The sequence below is a fragment of the Mobula birostris genome, chromosome 23, assembly GCF_030028105.1.
Source record: "Mobula birostris isolate sMobBir1 chromosome 23, sMobBir1.hap1, whole genome shotgun sequence".
NCBI classification, from domain to species: Eukaryota; Metazoa; Chordata; class Chondrichthyes; order Myliobatiformes; family Myliobatidae; genus Mobula; species Mobula birostris.
Genome location: NC_092392.1, coordinates 62,574,524 through 62,588,229, shown reverse-complemented (window position 1 = coordinate 62,588,229; position 13,706 = coordinate 62,574,524).

Sequence of the window (13,706 nt, the reverse complement as noted above, 5' to 3'; positions counted from 1 at the left end):
TTGTAATAAAGGCCAACATTCCATTAGCCTTCTTCACTGCCTGCTGCACTTGCTCATTCACCTTCAGAGACTGATGAACAAGTACTCCTAGATCTCTTTGTATTTCTCCCTTACCTAACTCCACACCGTTCAGATAATAATCTGCCTTCCTGTTCTTGCTCCCAAAGTGAATAACCTCACACTTATTCACATTAAACGCCATCTGCCAAGTTTCTGCCCACTCACCCAGCCTATCCAACGTCACTTTGAATTCTCCTAACATCCTCATCACATGTCACACTGCCACCCAGCTTAGTATCATCAGCTAACTTGCTGATGTTATTCACAATGCCTTCCTCTAAATCATTGACGTAAACCGTAAACAGCTGTGGTCCCAATACCAAGCCCTGTGGCACCCCACTAGTCACCACTTGCCATTCCAAGAAACACCCATTCACTGCTACCCTTTGCTTTCTATCTGCCAACCAGTTTTCTATCCATGTCAATATCCTCCCCCCAATGCCATGAGCTCTGATTTTACCCACCAATCTCCTATGTGGTACCTTATCAAATGCCTTCTGAAAGTCAAGGTACACCACATCCACTGGATCTCCCACGTCTATCTTCCTGGTTACATCCTCGAAAAACTCCAATAGATTAGTCAAGCATGATTTGCCTTTGGTAAATCCATGCTGGCTCAGCCCGATCTTATCACTGCTATCAAGATATGCCGCTATTTCATCCTTAATAATGGACTCGAGCATCTTCCCCACTACTGATGTTAGGCTAACAGGGCGATAGTTCTCTGTTTTCTCCCTCCCTCCTTTCTTAAAAAGTGGGATAACATTAGCCATTCGCCAATCCTCAGGAACTGATCCTGAATCTAAGGAACATTGGAAAATGATCACCAATGCATCCGCAATTTCCAGAGCCACCTCCTTTAGTACCCTAGGATGCAGATCATCTGGACCTGGGGATTTGTTAGCCTTCAGTCCCATCAGTCTACTCATCACCGTTTCCTTCCTAATGTCAATCTGTTTCAGTTCCTCTGTAACCCTATGTCCTTGGGACATCCATACATCTGGGAGATTGCTTGTGTCTTCCCTAGTGAAGACAGATTCAAAGTACTTATTAAATTCGTCTGCCATTTCTCTGTTTCCCATAACAATTTCTCCCAATTCATTCTTCAAAGGCCCAACATTGTTCTTAACTATCTTCCTTCTCTTCACATACCTAAAAAAACTTTTGCTATCCTCCTTTATATTCCTAGCTAGCTTGCGTTCATACCTTATTTTTTCTCCCCGTATTGCCTTTTTAGTTAAGTTCTGTTGCTCCTTAAAATTTTCCCAATCATCCGTCTTCCCACTCACCTTAGCTCTGTTATACTTTTTTTAAATGGTATGCTATCTCTGACTTCCTTTGTCAACCTCCGTGGCCACTTTCCCCCCTTTGAATCCTTCCTTCTCCGGGGGATGAACTGATTTTGCACCTTGTGCATTATTCCCAAGAATACCTGCCATTGCTGTTCCACTGTCTTTTCTGCTAGGATATCCGACCAGTCAACTTTGGCCAGCTCCTCCCTCATGGCTCCATAGTCTCCTTTGTTCAACTGCAATACTGACACTTCTGATCTGCCCTTATCCTTCTCAACTTGCAGATAAAAACTTATCATATTATGGTCACTACCTCCTAATGGCTCCTTTACTTCAAGATCACTTATCAAATCCTGTTCATTGCACAACTCTAAATCCAGAATAGCCTTATCCCTGGTCGGCTCTCATACAAGCTGCTCCAAAAATGCATCCCGTAGGCACTCTACAAACTCCCTATCCTGGAGTCCAGTACCAACCTGATTTTCTCAGTTCACCTGAATGTTGAAATCCCCCATAACTACTGCAACATTTCCTTTGCCACATGCCATTGTTAACTCCCTATTCAACTTGCACCCAATATCCATGCTACTGTTTGGGGGCCTGTAGATAACACCTATTAGGGTCTTTTTGCCCTTACTGTTCCTCAGTTCTATCCACACTGACTCTACTTCGCCTGATTCTATGCCCCCCCTTGCAAGGGACTGAATCTCATTCCTCACCAACAGGGCTACCCCACCCCCTCTGCCCACCTTTCTGTCCTTTCGATAGCACGTATACCCTTGTACATTCAACTCCCAGGTCTGATCCCCCTGCAGCCATGTCTCCGCTATCCTAACAACATCATAGTTACCCATTCGCACCTGAGCTTCAAGCTCATCCGCCTTATTTCTGACACTTCGTGCATTCAGATATAGAATTTTTAACCCATTTCTCCTCTCTCTGTTTAAATCGCTGCCTATTGTGCATAACCCAGCTCTCCGAACTCTCACCGGGCTATACACCCCTTGAATTTTGTTGTCCTTCTTAAATTTACCTACTCTTTCTGCACATTTAACTCCATGCTCCGTCAGACCATTCCTCTGCACATGTATCCTCCTTATCACTCGTTCCGCCTCATCTTTCTCTACTTCACACTTAATATTCCGGAACCATGTAGTCCCCACCTGTCCTTTATACTTCATCTCGCTATCCTCTCTCACATTCTGGATCCCTGCCCCCCGCAAATTTAGTTTAAACCCCCCAAGCAGCACTAGCAAACTTTCCTGCAAGAATGTTAGTACCCCTCCAGTTCAGGTGTAAATGGTCCCGTCGGAACAGATCCCACCTTCCCTGGAACAAAGCCCAATTATCTAAAAACCTGAAGCCCTCCCTCCTGCACCATCCTCTCAGCCACGTATTGATCTGTATAATCCTTCTGTTCCTCGCCTCACTCGCACGTGGCACAGGTAGCAATCCTGAGATTGTTACCCTGGAGGTCCTGCCCTTCAGCTTCGCACCTAACTCCCTGAACTCACTACGCAGGACCCCCTCACTCTTCCTACCCACGTCGTTGGTCCCTACATGGACCACAACATCTGGATTCTTGCCCTCCCTCTCGAGAATAACCTGCACCCGATCTGAGATGTCCCAGACCCCGGCACCAGGGAGGCAACATACCATCCGAGACTCCCGATCTCCCCCACAAAATTTCCTACCTGCCCCTCTGACCATAGAATCCCCTATCACTACCGCTGTCCTCTCTTCCCTCCTCCTCTTCTGTGTCGAGGGTCCAACCGCAGTGCCAGAGACAGAACCACTGCAACCACTACACCGGGGTACTTCAGGGATGGGAGCTCAACGTTCAGGGATATTCGATATTCAGGAGGGATAGACATGAAGGAAGGGGAGGTGGGGTGGCGTTGCTGGTTAAAGAAGAGATTAACGCAATAGAAAGGAAGGACATAAGCCGGGAAGATGTGGAATCGATATGGGTAAAGCTGCGTAACACTAAGGGGCAGAAGACACTGGTGGGAGTTGTGTACAGGCCACCTAACAGTAGTAGTGAGGTCGAAGATGGTATTAAACAGGAAATTAGAAATGTGTGCAATAAAGGAACAGCAGTTACAATGGGTGACTTCAACCTACATGTAGATTGGGTGAACCAAATTGGTAAAGGTGCTGAGGAAGAGGATTTCTTGGAATGTATGCGGGATGGTTTTTTGAACCAACATGTCGAGGAACCGACTAGAGAGCAGGCTATTCTGGACTGGGTATTGAGCAATGAGGAAGGGTTAATTAGCAATCTTGTCGTGAGAGGCCCCTTGGGTAAGAGTGACCATAATATGGTGGAATTCTTCATTAAGATGGAGAGTGCTTAAGGAAGTAGCCCAAGAAATAGTGGATGCATTAGTGATAATTTTTCAAAACTCGTTAGATTCTGGACTAGTTCCTGAGGATTGGAGGGTGGCTAATGTAACTCCACTTTTTAAAAAAGGAGGGAGAGAGAAACCGGGGAATTATAGACCGGTTAGCCTAACGTCGGTGGTGGGGAAACTGCTGGAGTCAGTTATCAAGGATGTGATAACAGCACATTTGGAAAGTGGTGAAATGATTGGACAAAGTCAGCATGGATTTGTGAAAGGAAAATCATGTCTGACGAATCTCATAGAATTTTTTGAGGATGTAACTAGTAGAGTGGATAGGGGAGAACCAGTGGATGTGGTATATTTGGATTTTCAGAAGGCTTTTGACAAGGTCCCACACAGGAGATTAGTGTGCAAACTTAAAGCACACGGTATTGGGGTAAGGTATTGGTGTGGGTGGAGAGTTGGTTAGCAGACAGGAAGCAAAGAGTGGGAATAAACGGGACCTTTTCAGAATGGCAGGCGGTGACTAGTGGGGTACCGCAAGGCTCAGTGCTGGGACCCCAGTTGTTTACAATATATATTAATGACTTGGATGAGGGAATTAAATGCAGCATCTCCAAGTTTGCGGATGACACGAAGCTGGGTGGCAGTGTTAGCTGTGAGGAGGATGCTAAGAGGATGCAGGGTGACTTGGATAGGTTGGGTGAGTGGGCAAATTCATGGCAGATGCAATTTAATGTGGATAAATGTGAAGTTATCCACTTTGGTGGCAAAAATAGGAAAACAGATTATTATCTGAATGGTGGCCGATTAGGAAAAGGGGAGGTGCAACGTGACCTGGGTGTCATTATACACCAGTCATTGAAAGTGGGCATGCAGGTACAGCAGGCGGTGAAAAAGGCGAATGGTATGCTGGCATTTATAGCGAGAGGATTTGAGTACAGGAGCAGGGAGGTACTACTGCAGTTGTACAAGGCCTTGGTGAGACCGCACCTGGAGTATTGTGTGCAGTTTTGGTCCCCTAATCTGAGGAAAGACATCCTTGCCATAGAGGGAGTACAGAGAAGGTTCACCAGATTGATTCCTGGGATGGCAGGACTTTCATATGAAGAAAGAATGGATGAACTGGGCTTGTACTCGTTGGAATTTAGAAGATTGAGGGGAGATCTGATTGAAACGTATAAGATCCTAAAGGGATTGGACAGGCTAGATGCAGGAAGATTGTTCCCGATGTTGGGGTTGTCCAGAACGAGGGGTCACAGTTTGAGGATAGAGGGGAAGCCTTTTAGGACCGAGATTAGGAAAAACTTCTTCACACAGAGAGTGGTGAATCTGTGGAATTCTCTGCCACAGGAAACAGTTGAGGCCAGTTCATTGGCTATATTTAAGAGGGAGTTAGATATGGCCCTTGTGGCTACGGGGGTCAGGGGGTATGGAGGGAAGGCTGGAGCGGTGTTCTGAGTTGGATGATCAGCCATGATCATAATAAATGGCGGTGCAGGCTCGAAGGGCCGAATGGCCTACTCCTGCACCTATTTTCTATGTTTCTATGTAATTTGTTCCTGGTAGGTCATCCCCACAACAGTATCCAAAACGGTATACTTATTGTTGATGGGAATGGCCACAGGGGTGCTCTGCTCCCTCTGCCTGCTCCCCCTCCATCTCCTGACAGTCACACAGTTGCCTACCTCCCATCTTTTCGGTGTGACTACCTCCCAATAACTCTTATCTATCTCTGTCTCTGCCTCCCGAATGATCCATAGTTCATCCAGCTCCAGCTCCAATTCCCTAACTCGCTCTGATAGGAGCTGCAGCTGGATGCACCTTCTGCAGGTGTGGTCATCAGGGACAACTGCATTGACCCTGACCCTCCCACATACTGCATACAGAGCACACCATTGCTCTAACTATCTCCCCCATTACCTGATCCCAGATTAATCAGAATAAATGAAAAAGTACCTACCAATCTTACCTTTTTTCCTCAGCAAGCACGTACTCAGGCTCACTGATTACCTCTCACCAAAGCCCACTGAGCCAAAGCCCAGCACTCTTCTCCCGCACCGACGCTGCCTGCACCTGAAAGTGGGCCTCTTTTTAAACTCCACGCTCACCGCTGACGTCACCCGCGCCTGCGCAGTTTTACCTTCCTCCTCAGGTAATGCCTAGGTAGTCCCGATCTTCCTCGGCCTACCTACAACGGCTGATCCTCAGACCCTCCGATCTCCGATCTCAAGGACACGACCCACCCAGTCAACACACTTTTCGTCCCTCTTCCCTCCAGGAGTTTGAAGACTCGTACGGCCAGATTTGGGAACAGCTTCTTTCCAACTGTGATAAGACTGCTGAACGGATCCTGACCCGGACTGGGTCGTACCCTCGAAATATCCAGACCTGCATCTAGGTTTTTTTGCACTACCTTACTTCCCATTTTTCTATTTTCTATTTGTGATTTATAATTTAAATTTTTAATATTTACTATCAATTTGTAATCCAGGGAGCGGGAAGCGCAGAATCAAATATCGCTGTGACGATTGTACGTTCTAGTATCAATTGTTTGGCGACAATAAAGTATAAGGTAAAAGATTAGATTTACAATAGCCTTTGTACACCACGGCTCCCGTACCCTACCATCTTTTCCATGTCTCATTGGATTGTACCTGTTCAGAACCCCACACAAATATCCCCTGAACATTTGCCACATTTCTTCCATACATTTCCCTGAGAACATCTGTTTCTAATTTATGCTTCCACGTTCCTGCCTTACTCCAATTAAAATGTTTCCCTAACTTGTCTGTTCCTATCCCTCTCCAATACCATGGTAAAGGAGATAGAATTGTGATCACTATCTCCAAAATGCTCCCCTATTGAGATCCCTGACACCTGACCAAGTTCATTTCCCAATACCAGATCAAGTACAGCCTCTCCTCTTGTAGGCTTATCTACATATTGTGTTAAGAAACCTTCCTGAACACACCAAACAAACTCCACCCCATCTAAATCCCCTTGCTCTAGGGAGATGTCAATCAATATTTGGGAAATTAAAATCTCCCACCACAACAACCCTGTTATTATTACTCTTTTCCAGAATCTGTCTCCCTATCTGCTCCTTGATATCCCTGTTACTATTGGGTGGTCTATAGAAAACACCCAGTAGAGTTATTGACCCCTTCCTATTCCTAACTTCTACCCACAGAGACTCCGTAGATAACCCCTCCATGACTTCCACCTTTTCTGCAGCTGTGACACTATCTCTTATCAACAGTGCCATGCCCCCACCTCTTTTGCCTCCCTCCCCATCATTTCTGAAACATCTAAAGCCTGGAACTTGACGTAGCCATTCCAGCCTCTGCACTATCCAAGTCTCTGTAATGGCCACAACATCATAGCTCCAAGTGCTGATCCACGCCCTGAGCTCATCCGCTTTATTCATGATACTCCTTGCATTAAAATAGACACATCTCAAACCAACGGACTGAGCGCGTCCCTTCTCTATCTTCCCTTTTGTACTGTCTCCAAACTTTCTCTATTTGTGAGCCAACCTCCCTTTCCTGTGTTACTTCAGTTCAGTTCCCACCCCCCAGCAATTCTAGTTTAAACTCTACCCAATAGCCTTAGCAAACCTTCCCGCCAGGATATTGGTCCCCCTCCGATTCAAGTGCAACCCGTCCTTTTTGTTCAGGTCACACCTGCCCCAGAAGAGGTCCCAATGATCCAGAAGTCCAGGACTACTGCCATCTAGAAAATAGTGAGCTAACCATGTAGAATTTTGGAGCCAGTCACCAAATATAATAAAATTTGAATTGAAGAAGGGAGAGAACAATCAAAAATAGATAGATCTGATTTGAAGAGGTGAACAAGATGACTAATTCAAATTGAATAATAAGAGGAATAGATAGAGTGGATAGATAAGAGGAATTGAATAATAAGAGGAATAGATAGAGTGGATAGCCAGCGCCTCTTCCCCAGGGCACCACTGCTCAATACAAGAGGACATGGCTTTAAGGTAAGGGGTGGGAAGTTCAAGGGGGATATTAGAGGAAGGTTTTTTACTCAGAGAGTGGTTGGTGCGTGGAATGCCCTGCCTGAGTCAGTGGTGGAGGCAGATATACTAGTGAAGTTTAAGAGCCTACTAGACAGGTATATGGAGGAATCTAAGGTGGGGGCTTATATGGGAGGCATGGTTTGAGGGTTGGCACAACATTGTGGGCCGAAGGGCCTGTACTGTGCTGTAGTATTCTATGTTCTATGAAATATACATTTGCACAGGACATTTTTTTCAGAAAGGAATTGTAGCAAAATCTGGCTTTTCCCAGAGATTTAAATCCAAACCGATCCTTTCCAGGTGTTCCCAACCTTTTTTATGCCATGGACCAATACCTTTAATCAAGGGGTCTGTGGACCAAAGGTTGGGAACCCTTGCTTTAAACAGTCATATAACAAATAGGTGAGAAAGGAGCAACAACAATATCATCTACATCAGAATTTCAGTCTTTATGGTCTTGACATGTAGTCACTGTTTTAACATAGGATGAAGGCCAATGTCTAGTTTACTGTCATATGCACAGATACCCATTTGCACAGTTGCAAAGAAAAAGTTTTGTGCAGCAGTATCACAGGCACATAGCATCAGATAGGAAGCATTCACAAGAAAAAAAGTGTTAGTCACAATATTTACAAGAAAGAACAATTAGAACAAAGAAACAAGATTGTACAATATCTTTGGAGGAGTAAGGATACAGGAAGGAGCAGCTAAACAGCAATGAATTCTAGTTTCATAACTATGTCACTGAACATTTTAGCACTTTATTATGTTAAGCCATTATGTGGCCCAGCACAGTATAAGGGGGGGCTATATTGTCTACCAATTTCCCCCCGGGATCAATAAAGTATGACTATGACTAGCCTCTGATATTTGGGTGGAATTGAGGAATGGGAAAGGTGTAGTAATACTTATAGGGGTGTATTATAGACTACTTAATTGGGGAGTGAGAATTGGAAGAGCAAATTTGTAAGCAGATAGCAGATATTTGTAGTAAGCACAAGGTAGTGATTGTGGGAGATTTTAATTTTCCACACATAGACTGGGAAGCCTATTCTGTAAAGGGGCTGGATGGTTTGGAGTTTGTAGAATGTGTGCAGGAGAGTTTTTTTGCAGCAATACATAAAGGTAACAAATAGAGAAGGGACAGTGTTGGATCTTCCGTTAGGGAATGAGATAGGTCAGGTGACAGAGATATGTGTTGGGGAGCACTTCGGGTCCAGTGATCACAATGCCATTAGTTTCAATATAATTATGGAGAAAGATAGGACAGGACCCAGGGTTGAGATTTTTGATTGGAGAAAGGCTAACTTTGAGGAGATGAGAAAGGATTTAGAAGGAGTGGATTGGGACAATTTCTTTTATGGGAAGGATGTAATAGAGAAATGGAGGTCATTTAAAGCTGAAATTTTGAGGGTACGGAATCTTTATGTTCCTGTTAGGTTGAAAGGAAAGGTTAAAAGTTTGAGAGAGCCATGGTTTTCAAGGGATATTGGAGACTTGGTTTGGAAGAAGAGAGATCTACAATAAATATAGGAAGCATGGAGTAAATGAGGTGCTCAAGGAATATAAAGAATGTAAAAAGAATCTGAAGAAAAAGATTAGAAAAGCTAAAAGAAGATATGAGGTTGCTCTAGGAAGTAAGGTGAAAATAATTCCAAAGGGTTTCTACAGTTATATTAATAGCAAAAGGATAGTGAGGGATAAAATTGGTCCCTTAGAGAATCAGAGTGGACAGATATGTGCGAAGCCAAAAGAGGTAGGGGAAATTTTGAACAATTTCTTTTCTTCAGTATTCACTAAGGAGAAGGATATTGAATTGTGTAAGGTAAGGGAAACAAGTAGGGTAGTTATGGAAACTATGATGATTAAAGAAGAGGAAGTACTGGCGCTTTTAAGGAATATAAAAGCGGATAAGTTTCTGGGTCCTGTTAGAATATTCCCTAGGACCTTGAGGGAAGTTAGTGTAGAAATAGCAGGGGCTCTGATGGAAATATTTCAAATGTCTTAAGAAACTGGGATGGTGCCGGAGGATTGGCGTATTGCTCATGTGGTTCTGTTGTTTAAAAAGGGTTCTAAGAGTAAACCTAGCAATCATCTGACTGTGAGTTTGACGTCAGTGGTGGGTAAATTGATGGAAAGTATCCTTAGAGATGGTATATATAATTATCTGGATAGGCAGGGTCTGATTAGGAATAGTCAACATGGATTTGTGCGTGGAAGGTCATGCTTGACAAATCTTATTGAATTTTTTGAAGAGGTTGCTAGGAAAGTTGACAAGAGTAAAGCAGTGGATGTTGTCTATATGGACTTTAGTAAGGCCTTTGACAAGGTTCCACATGGAAGGTTGGTTAGGAAGGTTCAATTGTTAGGTATTAATATTGAAGTAGTAAAATGGCTTCAACAGTGGCTGGATAGGAGATGCCAGAGAGTAGTGGTGGCTAACTGTTTGTCAGGTTGGAGGCCAGTGACTAGTGGTGTGCCTCAGGGATCTCTACTGGGTCCAATGTTGTTTGTCATATGTTTGTAATGATCTGGATGATTAGATTAGATTACGAGGACACTCAGTCCTCGTTTATTGTCACTTAGAAATGCATGCATTAAGAAATGATACAATGTTCTCCCAGTACAATATCACAGAAACACAGGACAGATCAAGACTAAAACTGACAAAAACCGCATAATTATAACATATAGTTACAACAGTGGAAAGCAATGCTGTAATTTGATAAAGAGCAGACCATGGGCATAGTAAAGAAAAAAGTCTCAAAGCCCTGATGGCCCATCATCTCATGCAGATGGTAGAAGGGAGAAACTCTTCCTGCCATGAACCTCCAGTGCCGCAAACTTGCCAATGCAGCACCCTGGAAGCACCTGACCACAGCCAACTCTGAGTCCGTCCGAAAACTTCGAGCCTCCGACACCAAGCACTATCTCTGCTGAGTGCTTCGAACCTGCCCTGGCCGCTGAGCAACAAGCAAAGCCGAGGACTCGGGGCTTTCCCCTCCGGAGATTCTGGATCACGCAGCAGCAGTGGCAGCGAAACAGGCATTTCAGAAGTTTCACCAGATGTTCCTCCGTGCTCTCATGTCTGCTCCCATCAAATCAGGATTGTGCACAGTCTCCTACTTGACAGATATCAGATATCCATCACCGGAATGGCCGCTGCGCGCTGCGTCGCACCGCCATCTTCTCCTCACCTGACGGGGTGGTAAATTGGATTAGTAATATGCAGGTGATACTAAGATAGGTGGCGTTGTGGATAATGAAGTAGGTTTTCGAAGCTTGCAGAGAGATTTGGGCCAGTTAGAAGACTGGGCTGAAAGATGACAGATGGAGTTTAATGGTGATTAAGCGTGAGGAGCTATTTTGGTAGGACTAATCAAAATAGGACATACATGGTAAATGGTAGGGCATTGAAGAATGCAGTAGAACAGAAGGATCTAGGAATAATGGTGCATAGTTCCCTGAAGGTTGAATCTCATGTGGATAGGGTGGTGAAGAAAGCTTTTGGTATGCTGGCCTTTATAAATCAGAGCATTGAGTATAGGAATTGGGATGTAATGTTAAAATTGTACAAGGCATTGGTGAGGCCAAATTTAGAGTGTTGTGTACAGTTCTGGTCACTGAATTATAGGAAATATGTCAACAAAATAGAGAGAGTACAGAGGAGATTTAGTAGAATGTTACCTGGGTTTCATCACCTAAGTTACAGAGAAAGGTTGAACAAGTTCGGTCTTTATTCTTTGGAGCGTAGAAGGTTGAGGGGGGACTTGATACAGGTATTTAAAATTATGAGGAGGATAGATAGAGTTGATGTGGATAGGCTTTTTCCATTGAGAGTACAGAAGATTCAAACAAGAGGACATGAGTTGAGAGTTAAAGGGCAAAAGTTTAGGGGTAACATGAGGGGGAACTTCTTTACTCAGAGAGTGGTAGCTGTGTGGAACGAGCTTCCAGTAGAAGTGGTAGAGGCAGATTCAATTTTGTCATTAATAAAAAAAATTGGATAGGTATATGGACAGGAAAAGAACAGAGGGTTATGGGCTGAGTGCAGGTAGATGGGACTAGGTGAGAGTAAGCATTCAGCACAGACTAGAAGGGCCAAGATGGCCTGTTTCCGTTCTGTAATTGTTATATATATATATATGAACCACGGGGCATAGGAGCAGAATTAGGCCATTCAGTCCATCAAGTCTGCTCTGCCATTGCATCATGGCTGATTTATTATCCCTCAACTCTATTCTCCTGCCTTTTCCTCATAAAATTTGAGACCCTTAAAAATCAACAAATTGTCTCCCTCCGCTTTAAATATACCCAATGACTTAGCCTCCACAACTGTCTGCAGTAATGAATTCCACAGATTCACCAACCCCTGGCTAAAGAAATCCCTTCTCATCTCAGTTTCTTGTATTCTAAGGTTGTCCCATCTGGTCCTAGACTCCTCCACTGTAGGAAATGTCTTCTCTGTGTCCGCTCTATCCAGGCCTTTCAATATTCAACAAGTTTCAAAGAGATTCCCGCTCATTCTTCTGAACACCAGCGAGTACAGGCCCAGAGTCATCAAACTCTACTCATACGTTAACCCTTTCATTCCCTAGATCATTCTTGTGAATCTCCTCTGGAACCTCTCCACAGACAGCACATTCTTTCTTGGATAAGAGGCTCAAATACTGCTCACAATACTTCAAGTGCAGACTAAGCATTGCCTTGTAACACATCAGCTTTGCATCCTTCCGGAAATAAATGCTACCTTTCCAACTGCCTTCCTTTTCAACAACTCTACCTGAAAGATGACCTTTAGGGAACCTGACACGAAGACTTCCAAGTCCATTTGCACCTCTGATTTCTCAATTTTCTCCCCATGTAGAAAATAGGTTATACCTTTATTCATTCTACCAAAGTGCATGACAATACACTTCCCTACACCACATTCCATCTGCCACTTCTTTGCTCATTCTCCTAACCTAAGTCCTTCTGTAGACTTTTTGCTTCCTCAATGCCATCTGCCCTTCTATCTTTATATTGTCCGCAAACTTAGACACAAAGCCATCAATCACGTCATCCGAATCATTGACGTATAACATGAAAAGAAGTGGTCGCAACTTGAACTCCTTTGGAACAACACAAGTCACTGGCAACCAATCAGGAAAGGCCCCCTTTCTTCCCACTCTGCCTCCTACCAATCTTCTATCCATGCTAGTATCTTTTTTGTAATACCATTGGGTCTTATCTTGTTAAGCAGCCTCATTGCGGCACCTTGTCCTTCTGAAAATCCAGGTTAACAACATCCACTGACTCACCCTACTCTATCCTGCCTGCTATTTCCTCAGATTTCTGGCAGACTACTTGTTTAGAAATCCAGTGCAGAACAGACCCTTGCAGCCCAACATGCCGCATCACTCGGCAACCCACCTAGTGTTCATCTCTAGCTAATTGCGGGACAATTTACAGTGACCAATTAAGCTACCAACTGGTACATCTTTGGACCATGGGAGAAATCATCAATGGTCTGCTATAGCGCTGGTGTTTAGGGCTGTTTGTCCTTAGCCATCTTCTCTATTGTGCCCAAGTGTGGTTTAGGGTCCTCATTTCTGCCTCTAAGGTATAGCGCCAAATTATCTTTGTTCTCCCCAATTCCCTCCGCCCTTCAGAGGTCCAATTAAGTACTGTTTTGATGATGGAATTGGCATTTCCCAGAGCTGGGCAAGTCAACATCGTATGCCTTGATGGGAGGAGGCGACTCTACATTGAGGGTCATGGTCTCAGTCTTCCTCTGGCTGACTCGAGTCCAACCTGTCCGCCAAAGATACATAAGCTCTGAGCTTTCTCTTGCATGTGCTAGTATACATGTAATAGTAATGCAAGGTCTTTTAAAGTTGAGAAGAGTCTACTTAATGCCTCTCTGCTGATCTTTCATTGTTTGCCTCAAAACCCAGTCAACCACCAGATTAAATAATATTGCCAAAC